Genomic DNA, 13,560 nt, shown 5'->3' with positions numbered 1-13,560 from the left:
CCTTACAGCTGGATCTCATGGAGGCATTTCCTCAATGAGACTTGTTCCTTTCTGATGACTCTAGCTTGTGTCAAGTTGACACATAAAACCAGCCAATATGTCTGCCCTCCTCAGTGATCAAAAGAAGGCTTTTGGCCATACAGTCTCCTGTAGTTGTTAATGGACTAAAGTTCCTACCAACAATTAGAAAATAATTCCCTTCGAATGATGGCAGCAGAGAAGCAGAGCCTCCTGCCCAGCCCTGCTTGGTAGGGCTGTGCCCTGGAGAGAGTCTGGAATGAGAAGGGGGAAACACTGGAGCTAGAAGGGGTGCAGCATGCCTGTGCATTGCCTCAGAAATCGGCCCCCAGAAAGAGATATGTTTCAGTCCCAGGAAAATGCTGGCCAATCCTTGAAACTGGTGTGACATTCCCTTAAGAGCAATGGACTCCTAGTCACAGGGTGGAGGAAGCAACGCAAGTCTGGTAAGGGAGTTCCTAGAAACCCTCAACAGTATGTGGAACTGGTGTGGGTTGGATTGGAGCAATGAGTTCCAAGCCACAGAGACAGTGGAATTAGAAGCAGAAGTTTGGTAAAGAAGTCCAGTGCAGTAAAGATGTCCAGAGATAAGAGATTTCAACATTCTCTACCCAAGTCCTGGCAAGGGGAGCTATATGGGTTCCAGAAAGTTTGAGACAGAACTTGCTCATGTAGGATCCTGATACACAGACTAAGCAAAACACTGGGGATGGGTTCTACTCCAACCAGAAACTTTGACTGAGAATCTAGTGCCTTTCATTTTGTTTTATTTTTCATTTGTGCTTATATCTTTTTACTCTATAATTTATTATTACATTTTAAAATTTTATATCCACATATACAGATATAAAAGATAATAGATACATTTCTTTGGAATTTTTTTGTAACTTGATTACCTTCTGCACCCTCAGGTTGCATGTGTTGTAACTTGTATCTTGGGAAAAAAGTTGTGTCTTCTTTTCTCAAAATGTGATGTAGAACATTTTCTCTCTGCTTTTCATATGTGGTGTAGAACATTTTCTCTCTGCTTTTCATGTGTGATGTAGAACATCTTATCTCTGCTTTTCTTGTGTGAAACCTATTGCTTTTTACTCATTCTTACTCTATTTGCTATTAGCCCATTCACTGGTCACTATTTAAATACATTACATTTTCTCCAGGCAGGGTCCTGCACTGCTCTCTTAAATCCCCGTCATCAAGAACATAATGAACACAGTGTCTCTTCCTGCAAGGAACAAGGAAACATTCACAGTGGGTGCTACTTTTGCCCTTAATCTAAACCTAAGTCAAGACAAGCTACCAGAGATTCACATAAATTTTTAAAGTGGAAACAGAAAAAACACAAACCAGAGAAAACCTTCAATTGGTACAAGAGACAGAGACATCAGAATGACATCAGATCTGTGAGCAACTCCAAAATCCAAGGGAGCATGAAATGAAAGTGTTTCATGCCTTGACAGTAAATAATGGACATCCAAAAGTGCTACAGTTATCAATATTTCTGTTAAAAATGGTGGAAAATACAAGTGTTTCAAGACAAACACAAGTTCCACTAAGTCATGGCAACTAAGCTGGAACAGCTGAAAATTCTTAAAGGAGTTCTATCACAGAGGAATAAGAGAAGAGGAAGAGGAGGAGGAAGAGCAGTTTCACAGAAGAGAACACACGAAGGAATTCATTCCATGGTAGCAGCAGATGAACAACAGACAAGTGGTAAGGAATTAATCATGTCCAGTCCTGCAAACCATGGAATATCCAATGTTATGGGAAGGAGAAAAGGCCTGTCAATCAACCTACAAACCAGAGCAGCAAACAAAATCATGTATAATATCAAACCCTTCTTAACTATGACCTTAAGTGAAAGGGCTTTGATCTGCAGATTAAAAGACAAAGACTGAATGATTGGACAAAATTAAAAAAACAAACAAACAAAAACAAAAACAAAAAAACCAAGCTCTAGCTGCTGGATAAGCAGCCCAGGTGGTTAAGAATACTTGTTACTCTTCCAGAGTTTGGGGGTTACCACTGCATTGATGTCAGGCAACTCACAATCATGTGCACCTCCAGCTCCAGGAGACCCAAAGCCCTCTTTAGCTTCTTTGGGAAAATGCATTCACACACACACACACACACACACACACACATAAACATAAAAAAAAATAAGAAAATTAATCTTTAAACCCAGAAATTCTGGATTTGTTCAACAAGCATCTTTGGAGGAACACTTCAGAACAGGCAGGACATTTCTGAACAAAATCCCACTATCGTGGGAATTGATCCCAAACATTCCAAATGAGATCACACAAAACTAAAATGCTTCTGCACACTGATAGAAACTAGTCACAGAGTGAACACACAGCCTACAGGATGGGAGAAACATACTTGCCAGCTGTACCTAAGAACATAATATCCAAGAAATAAAGAACTATAAAAAATAAACATAAAAAAGAACACCAACAAAACTATGAATCCATAAATGGGCCAATGAACTGAACAGTCAATTCTCAAAAGTACAAAAGACCAAAAAATAATTTTGAAAGTGTTCAGCATCCTTAGCCATCAGAGAAATGTAAATTAAAACTACTTTGAAATTGATTGAGCCCACCAGTGCTGATTGGAGTAAGAGGTAAATCTTTGTCTAGGTTGTCCCCAGGGGCACAACCCTGTGCTCCCACACCACCAACCATTGCAGTCCCAGTTTCAGGCCAGTAGGCAGGCCTCCTACAGACAGGGCAGAATACCACCATCTCCCATTAGACCCTGTAACCCACAAGCCCCACCCCTCCCAAACCAACCCACCCTTCAAGTCTATAGCTACTCCCTCAGACAGAGCCTACCAGCGCTAATTGGACTAAGAGCTGCTCCCTGAGACAAAGGTCCATCAGCACCGATTAGGCCAAGAATCCTGACTAGACCAAGAGCTCCCACTGGACCAAGAGTATGGATCAGACCAAGAGAGGCTCCCTCAGACACAGACACCGCTTGTACCAAGTGGAGACAGAGATGGGTAGATGCCAGTGCAAAAATACAGTCAACAACATAAAAACCAATATGGCTCTATCAGAACCTACATCAGCAAGACCTGAACATCCCAACACAGAAGAAACAGAAGATATTGACCATAAAAATGACTTTAAGAAGATGATAGAGGTCTTTAAAGAGGAAACAGAGGAAAAATTCCCTTAAAGAAAGTGAGGAAATGTCAAACAAAAGAATTGGAATAAATCAGTAAATCCCTTAAAGAAAGTCAAGAGAAAGCAATTAAACAAGTGAGGGAAACAGTTCAAGATTTGAAAACTGAAATCAAGACAATGAAGAAGACACAAACTGAGGGAATGCTGGAACTGGAAAATCTGAGTAAACAAACAGGATCTACAGATGAAAGCATAACCAACAGAATGCAAGAGATGGAAGAGCAGATCTCTGGCATTGAAGATAGAATAGAAGAAATAGATTCGTCAAAGAAAGCACTAAAACCAACAAAGTCATAACACAAAATGTCCAGGAAATTTGGGATACCATGAAAAAAACCAAACCTAAGGAAAATGGGGAATAGAAGAAAGAGAAGAATATAAATTCAAAGGCATAGAAAACATTCAACAAAATCATAGAAGAAAACTTTCCCAACCTAAAGAAGGAAATGCCTATAATGATACAAGAAGGTTACAGAACACCAAATAGATTAGATCCAAAAACAACTCCCCTTGCCACATAATAATCAAACCACTAAACATACAGAACAAAGAAAAAAATATTAACAGTTGTAAAGGAAAAAAGACCAAGTAACATATAAAGGCAGATCTATAAGAATAACACTTGACTTCTCAATGGAGACTCTAAAAGCCAGAGGGTCCTGGACAGATGTTATGCAGACACTAAGAGACTGTGGATGCCAACCCAGACTACTATACCCAGTAAAACTCTCAATCACCATAGACAAAGTAAACAAAATATTCCATGATAAAACCACATTTAAACAATACCTATCCACAAATCCAGCCCTACAGAAAGCACTAGAAGGAAAAATCCAACCTAAGGAAGTTAGACACACCCATGAAAACACAGACAATAGATAGCCCCACATCAACAAACACCAAAGAAGGGAAACACACAATTCTACCACCAAAAAAAAAAAACAAACCAGGAATTAACAATCATTAGTCATTAATATCCATTAATATCAGTGGTCTCAACTGACCTATAAAAATACACAGGCTCACAGAATGGATACAAAAACAGGATCCATCCTTCTGATGCATACAAGAAACACACCTTAACTTCAAAGACAGAAACTACCTCAGAATAGTAGGCTGGGAAAAGACTTTCCAATCAAATAAACTTAAGAATCAAGATAGTGTAGCTATCCTAATATCTAGTAAAATAGACTTCAAACTAAAATCAATAGAAAGAGATCAGGAAGGACATTACATAATTACCGCAGGAAAAATCCAACAAAATGAAATCTCAATTCTGAACATTTATGCCCCAAATACAAGAGCACCCATATTTGTAAAAGAAACATTACTAAAGCTTAAATCACACATCAAACCCCACACACTAGCTGTGGGAGACTTCAGCACCCCACTCTCAGCAATGGACAGGTCTGCCAGAAAATCCAACCTAAGGAAGTTAGATACACCCATGAAAACACAGGCAATAGATAGTCCCACACCAATAAATACAAAAGAAGGGAAACACACAACAGGAATTAACAATCACTGGTCATGGATATCCATTAATATCAATGGTCTCAAATCACCTATAAAAAGACACAGGCTAATAGAATGGAGACCTGGTATGCAGAGCATTATTTCATCAGAAAAGGAAGAGAAACATTATTTGAGCTTAAATTGATGTTAGAAGTCATGGGGATCTTCTGATATTCTCAGTGAGGAGGCATTCTGTGCCATGTTGCTGGTGAAGGCAGGTGCTGTGGTTGGCGAGGGGGGGGGGGGGGGTTGGGGGGTTTGGGGGGTTGGGGAGGCTGGGGGGTGGGGGGTGGGGGGTGGAAATTACTTTGAAATTCTCTCATATAGTCAGAAGGGCTATCCTCAAGAAAGCAAAGACAAAGAGTGGTTTGCGGTTGCAACAATTGCAACAGCTTTTATCACTTAGGTTTGTCCCACATACATCCAGGCCTGTCTCTGTCCTCTACAGGGAAGAGGGCAAAGAGGCCAGTCATGTTTCTGGATCAGAACCTTTCCCTCTGAACAATGAACCCAGGAAGCTGACAAGCTGATGATCTGGGTTTGAAAAAATAATAATTTTTTTTCAGTTATATATGTGTGTGTTTATCACACATTTGTGGGTACCTAAGAAGGCCAAAAGAAGGCGTCAAATCATCCGGAGCTGTAGTCGCAACAGTTATGAACTGCCCAACTTGGGCGCTGGGAACCAAACTCGCCTGCTCTAGAGGAACAGCAAGTCCTCTTAACTGCTGAGCCATCTCTTGAGGCTTGATAGTTTTCATTTTTACTCTGTGCTGCCATAAAATGGGAAGAAATCAATAATATTGACCCAGGAAAAGTGTCTGCAGAAAACTTTACAATCTCTGGAGTCCTCAGTGGGACAAGTGTCTGTTTTACATGCTCCAAGTTGTCCGGTTTCATTCTTCAAGAGGTGTTCAAACTGGCAACAATGTGGGCGAGTTTGTGTGAGAATCTTTAGGCTGCAGAGATTATTTAAGATGCATCAGGGTAAAGGCTGACAACCCGTGAAGTCCCGCAGCCCTCTGTGGACTCCACTAGCTGGAGTCCTTTGAGCAGAGTGGAAATGGTGGCACTGAAGGGATGCCTTCCCTCCTCCCTGCAAACCCTGGATTCTAAGTGCACTGCTGACCCACATCCAGAGCACAGCAGCCTCCTTTGGAGAGGTTATTTCACAGGTAAACAGCAGGGTCCTGCAAGCCTTCCCACCCTGCTCCCCTGACTCACCTGGAGCAGAAATCCTTTTGCTTTGGGAAGAAAAAAGCTTAGAGTGAAGCTAAGAGCACTTGGTTTCTTCAGTTCTGAATCAGATGCTCTGATTTATTCCTTCTGCACCTGGACGTTACTCCTCCAATTTCCTGGGAGGTCCAGAGCTTTAGCAAATACTTTCTGCTGAGGAAGCTAAGTAATAGATATACCAGAAGACGTTTATAAAGAAGAAAATTGAAAGTAAAACACTCAGTACAACTATATCATAGATAACTTGCAAAATTCAAAGAGAGTGTTTGCTAACAGATATGACAAGGTTTCTATGACTTTTACACTTGAAAGTGTGCTAAGAAACTGCTGATAGTTGAGGGTGGGGTGGGGTGGGGCTAGATTTGAAGCAATACCATATATCCCATCTTTGAGAGACAGTTTAACAAGTTTCGGTTTCAACTGCTTAGAACACTAAACTCACAGTGGATTTAATTACGCATGTTTACTCATCTGAGACTGTAAGTACTCTGAGACTTTGTCAAGTTTATACAATTTTCAATTCTGTAAACCTAACCAATTTCCTAGAACTTGATATCGGAGAACTAAAAAACAATAATGAAGATAGCTCCCACATGCACATTTGTGACATGCAAAAGCTTTTTAGCATAGGTAATACCATCTTGTTCTCACAAATAATATTCTTGCCACAAATAAATTTAGTGATTTATTAAAATAACAGGATGACTAAGCAAAGTTTGACTAGAAGATCTCTTGCTTCTGATTATATACATACATACAAACACACCTACACACACACACACACACACACACACACACACACACACATACATACATACATACATACAAACATACCTACACACACACACACACACACATACATACAAACATACCTACACACACATACACACACACACACACACACACCTACACACACACACACACACATACATACATACATACATACAAACACACCTACACACACACACACACACACACACATACATACATACATACATACAAACACACCTACACACACACACACACACACACACACACACATACACACATACATACATACATACATACAAACACACCTACACACACACACACACACATACACACATACATACATACATACATACATACATACAAACATACCTACACACACACACACACACATACACACATACACACATACATACATACAAACACACCTACACACACACACACACACACACACACACACATACACATACATACAAACACACCTACACACACACACACACACATACACACATACATACATACATACATACATGCATACAAACATACCTACACACACACACACACACACACACACATACACACACACACACATACATACATACAAACACGCCTACACACACACACACACACACACACACACATACACATACATACAAACACACCTACACACACACACACACACACACACAAAACACACCTACACACACACACACACACACACATACATACATACATACAAACACACCTACACACACACACACACACACACACACATACATACATACATACATACATACATACAAACACACCTACACACACACACACACACACACACACACACACACATACATACAAACATACATACATACAAACATACCTACACACACACATACATACATACATACAAACACACCTACACACACACACACACACACACACACACACACACACACACATACACACATACACACACACACATACATACATACATACAAACATACCTACACACACACACACATACACACACACACATACATACATACATACAAACACACCTACACACACACACACACACACACACACACACACACACACACATACACACATACACACACACACATACATACATACATACAAACATACCTACACACACACACACATACACACACACACATACATACATACATACAAACACACCTACACACACACACACACACACACACACACACACACACATACACACACAAACACACACACATACACACACATACACACACACATACATACATACATACATACAAACACACCTACACACACACACACACACACACACACACACATACACACATACATACATACAAACACACCTACACACACACACACACACACACACACACATACACACATACATACATACAAACACACCTACACACACACACACACACACACACATACAAACACACCTACACACACACACACACACACACACACACATACAAACACACCTACACACACACACACACACACACACACATACAAACACACCTGCACACACACACACACACACACATACATACAAACACACCTACACACACACACACACACACACACACATACATACAAACACACCTACACACACACACACACACACATACACACACACACACATACATACATACAAACACACCTACACACACACACACACACACATACACACCTACACACACACACACACATACATACATACAAACATACCTACACACACACACACACACACACACACACATACACACCTACACACACACACACATACATACATACCAACACACCTACACACACACACACATACACACACACACACACACACACATACACACATACATACATACAAACATACCTACACACACACACACACACACATACATACATACATACATACATACAAACACACCTACACACACACACACACACACACACACACACACCTACACACACACACACACACACACACATACACACACACACACATACATACATACATACAAACATACCTACACACACACACACACACACACACACATACACACACACACACACACACACATACACACATACAAACATACATACACACACACACACACACACACACACACATACAAACATACCTACACACACACACACACACACACACACACACACACACACTACACACACACATACATACATACATACATACATACACACACACACACACACACACACACATACATACATACATACATACCTACACACACACACACACACACACACACACACACACACATACATACATACATACATACATACATACCTACACACACACACACACACACACACACACACACACATACATACATACATACAAACACACCTACACACACACACACACACACACACACACACACACACACACACACACGGTATTATGATAAAAACAGCACACTGAGCTGTCTGAAGGTGTCCATCACAGGCTAAACTCCAGTCTAAATCAAAGGAAAGAATAGAGTCTTCAAAATGTTTTGAAGCCTCTATAGTACTCTGTCCCTTTATTTTGTTTCCTGCCCGCCCCCTCCCCCGCCAGTTTGTCTCCTCTTGTTTTGTACTACTCATAGAGTTTCGACTTTAATTTTAAAAATGTTTTGTTTTAATCCTACTTATTACACTTATCTGTGTACAAATATTTTCATTACTGAGTCATCACACTTTTCATCTCTTGCTCGTTTCCCCTTCAGAACATTTGTCTTCTTTTCCATTTAAAAATTTCATTTTCCTTCTAAATTTTTTCTTTTTTTTCTCCTCCCTACATTGCATTCATTTCCTACTCCTACATTTACTGTAAATAATAATATACCTGAAGGATTCTAAGCAGCATCCCAGGAAAGCACTTTTGCACACCATGTTTATTAATGTACTGGTCACAGAAGTCAAGTTATGGAAGCAGCCAAGATGTTCTCCAACAGGAGAAGGGTAACGGAGATGGGACATACACAGAGCAGGGTTCTAGGAAAATGGTGGGACTGTAGCTCATTGTGTTAAATGAAATAAGACAAATATCTCCTGTTTCCCCTCATATGTGATATTTACTACTATATACATGTATATGATATGCATGTCATAGAAGTGGGATGGGGAAAGGAAGTAGATATTGGGAGGAGGAAAGGGTATAAATCTGTGGGAGAGAATCAAGGTCAGATAATAGAAGGCACAAGAGACAGACAAATATCACATGTTCACTTGAAACCTAGGTTTATACATGCTCACACAGACAGGGCAGGGTGGGGAGAGAGTTAGGACAGAAGTAGAAGGGAACCATTTATAATAAGAAAGAGGACCATTGGGAAGAAAGAGTTTGGACAAGGGATAAATGTAGAGAAAAAAAATGCTATCATAGTTTTTGTCACCTGGACACATACTGGAGAAGAGGGAAACTCAGCTAAGGAATTGACTCCAGCAGACTATTTTGTGAGAGGTTTTCTTGATTCATGATTGATATAGGAGGGGCCAGCCCACTGTGAGCAGTGTAATCCCTAGGCAGGTGGTCCTGAAATGTATAAGAAATGTCTGAGAAAGAAAGGAGAGCAAGTTAGTAAGGAGCATCCCTCCCTCCATGGTCTTTACTTCAGTTCCTGCCTTGAGTTCATGCTATAACTTTGCTCAAAAACAGGAACGTGACCTGTAAGATGAAATCAATCCTTTCCTTCCCCAAATCTCTTTTGTTCAGTTTTATCACAGCAATAAAAAAGCAAATTGGAACACATACAATCATATACACTTATGAAATGTTCAACAAACCCAGTAATTTGTATTTTTAAGCAAAAAAAAATAATAGAAGATGTAGTGTGAATTCTAACTGGTCTTAATAATACAAAACCAATTGCAGTAAATGCTAAAATATCAAAGAAATGAAGGAGAAATTTGTAGTCACCTCTTAGCTGGCCAACTCAGTCTCAAAGGTAAGAAGTGGTTGTGGCTTGCTCCTTTGTTTCTCTGATCTTCAGGAAAGCTTTGTTAGAGCACAAACAAAATATCAGCACAAGAAATATTTTGAAATCGATTTAAGCCACAGAGGACAATTTTTAAAAATGAAAATGTCTTATTCTATATCCTATACCATTTACCATGCCACAAAATTTCTTCTGTTCGCTCAGTTCATGTACAGTGTGTACACCAATTGTTTTTGCTGTTTTACCTTCCTTACGAGGACTGTGCTTTAAACTACTAGTGGTCCAGCCACTGAGGCCATAGCATGGGGAGAATTCTGTTCCCTTAGACAATGGCTCTGTTGCTGCCACGAAAGGTAGTTCTGACTAAATCTCTATCTTTCTCTGTTTCATCTTATTTTCATATGTGCTATTTTGATTTTGAAAATATTAAGATATATTAATTACATTAGTATAAATGAGTGAGAGTCACTGTGTGTGTGACCATACCATCTACCCATCTGCTCTCGCCACTCCCAACTTCCCTCACAATGCCTACTCATCCGTTTTCTAGTTTCAGATCAACTACATACAGTGTAGAGGTTCCCAAGGGTAAACACATACCGCTCTGTCTAAAGGAAGGCACAGAGAAGTCGGCCATGTAAGAGCCCACTGTCATCAACTTCTTTTGTTTTACTTAATGTCTTTAAAATTTTTATTTTTTGACAATTTCATATGTTTATATAGTATGTTCTTATCATACTCATCCCTCCACCCCTTCTTGTCTTCCTCTCACCCCATCCCCTACCTCTGCCCCCAAGCACACATCCACTTTCATGCCTTGTTTTGTTTCTGGTTCTGCTTTGTGACCCATTGGGTTTAAGCAGGGTCACCTGAGTAGACAAGAGGAGGGAGGTGCCCACTGGAGCAGGACTAATTCAGCTGTGGCTACATGACCGAAGACAGTGACTTTCACTCCAGCAGCTCTCAAGTGCCAATAGGTTCCCTGGGCAGGGCTGGCCCCATGAGACCCTCTTTTACCTGTGACTGGATGTCTGTGGGCTCACTCTTGTGTGAACTCTGTGTTGGCAACCACAGTGCTTTGAGCTTATGAGTGCCATGGCCATGTCATACCCATAGGACAGTTTTCCATGGCCCCCATCCTCAGTGTCTGCCTATGACATTCGTTCAGCCTCCATTGTAGGAAACAAGGTAGCCTCCAGCCTGAGGCAGCATGCCACATGCCAACTAGGAATGTTGCTGGTAAAAATTTTCCCTTCTGTTTGGATAAATCTACAGTAGGAAGTGTCATCCCAGCTCTCTAGTCGCTTGCAGCATTCCTACCTGCACATACTCAGCTCTGCTTCCCTAATAAGAAAATAATACCCTATTCTACATTTTTATGGAGAGAACATTTTTGTTGGTAAAACTTACAATTTTCCTGAAATACAAGTTAATTTTCTATCTACTTTCGAAAAATCTGTCCTGAAGAAGAATGCTGTTGCCTCCTATAGAAAAGTTAGGATGTGTTGGTTAAGAATGATTCATTTCAGAGTCTATGTAAAATTGATAACTAACTTATAAATCAGTAATAAAACATAAAGAAGAATACCTGCTTTAAGGTTAATAGTATTTATAGCTTATTGATGGAGCTGGAGATTACTTTAATGGTGTACATTACTTAGCATAGTGAATATTTTCCATCATTTATTTGTGATATAAAAACACCTGCAATGTAAGAAGTAATTTTCTATTGAAAGAGTAAACCACATATTTTAAGAAATACATTTTTTATTTATTTGTGTACGTGCAAATGTGTGTATGTGTGGACACATGTGTACAACAGAGCCTGTATGGACAACGTGGGTTGTATTCATGCCCCTGGTTTAGACAGAAAATAGCTTCATGTGACACAGCTGTAGGAGTTAATAAAAGAGTTTTCTCAGGTGAGCAAATTGGAAGGTTAAAGTCCTTTAACAGAAGCAGGCTGGAACTGGATGCATGGCTCCATGTGGTAATCCATTTTAAATTATTTTAGGGTGTCTTAGTCTGTTAGGATCACTATAATAAATCCGTAAATCATTGACTTGGTTTGTGTAGCAGACATTGCTTTCACAATTCTGTAATCTTTAGAGGACAAGATCCAGCCGGGCGGTGGTGGCGCACGCCTTTAATCCCAGCACTCGGGAGGCAGAGCCAGGCGGATCTCTGTGAGTTCGAGGCCAGCCTGGTCTACAAAGTGAGTTCCAGGAAAGGCACAAAACTACAGAGAAACCCTGTCTTGAAAAACCAAAAAAAAAAAAAAAAAAATTTAAATAATTTAGAGGACAAGATCCAGTTATTGGCAGACTACATGTCTGACAAGAGCCTGCTTTGTGTTTATAGATGGTGGCTTTAGCTCTGTCCTTTTATGGTGGAATGGAAGGACTCCAGTCTCTTGGTTCCCTTATGAGGGCTCCTGTCTCATGGCCCAATTTTTTTCAAGGCTTCTCTTCCTAAGGTATTACCATAGCAGGGAATACATTTTAGCACATGAGTTTGGGGGCCATAAACATTCAGATCATCGTACAGAGTAGACAGCATCTTATAAGGAGTTCAAAGATGAGTTTAACTAGAGCATTAGTATGAGTGTGAATCACTTTCACCCTAAATTATGATAAAATAATCATCACAGGGAGAATTTTTTCTACATTAACAAAATTAATTTTCTACACTAACAAAGACTTGACGAATTGACCTGAGGATTAATGAAAATAATAAAGTTAATAGATGGTGTGGTGTTAAAAAGATTTAAACTTTCATGAACAGGGCCCATAGTAAGCAGCTTAATAGTTCATGATAGTTATGTCACATCCTGTGATCTGTAGCTG

This window comes from Peromyscus californicus, unplaced genomic scaffold (assembly GCF_007827085.1).
Source record: "Peromyscus californicus insignis strain IS unplaced genomic scaffold, ASM782708v3 Scaffold_9__1_contigs__length_137607984, whole genome shotgun sequence".
In the NCBI taxonomy this organism is placed as follows: Eukaryota; Metazoa; Chordata; class Mammalia; order Rodentia; family Cricetidae; genus Peromyscus; species Peromyscus californicus.
The sequence above is the reverse complement of the archived record's forward strand: the minus strand, read 5'-3'. Positions refer to the sequence as shown.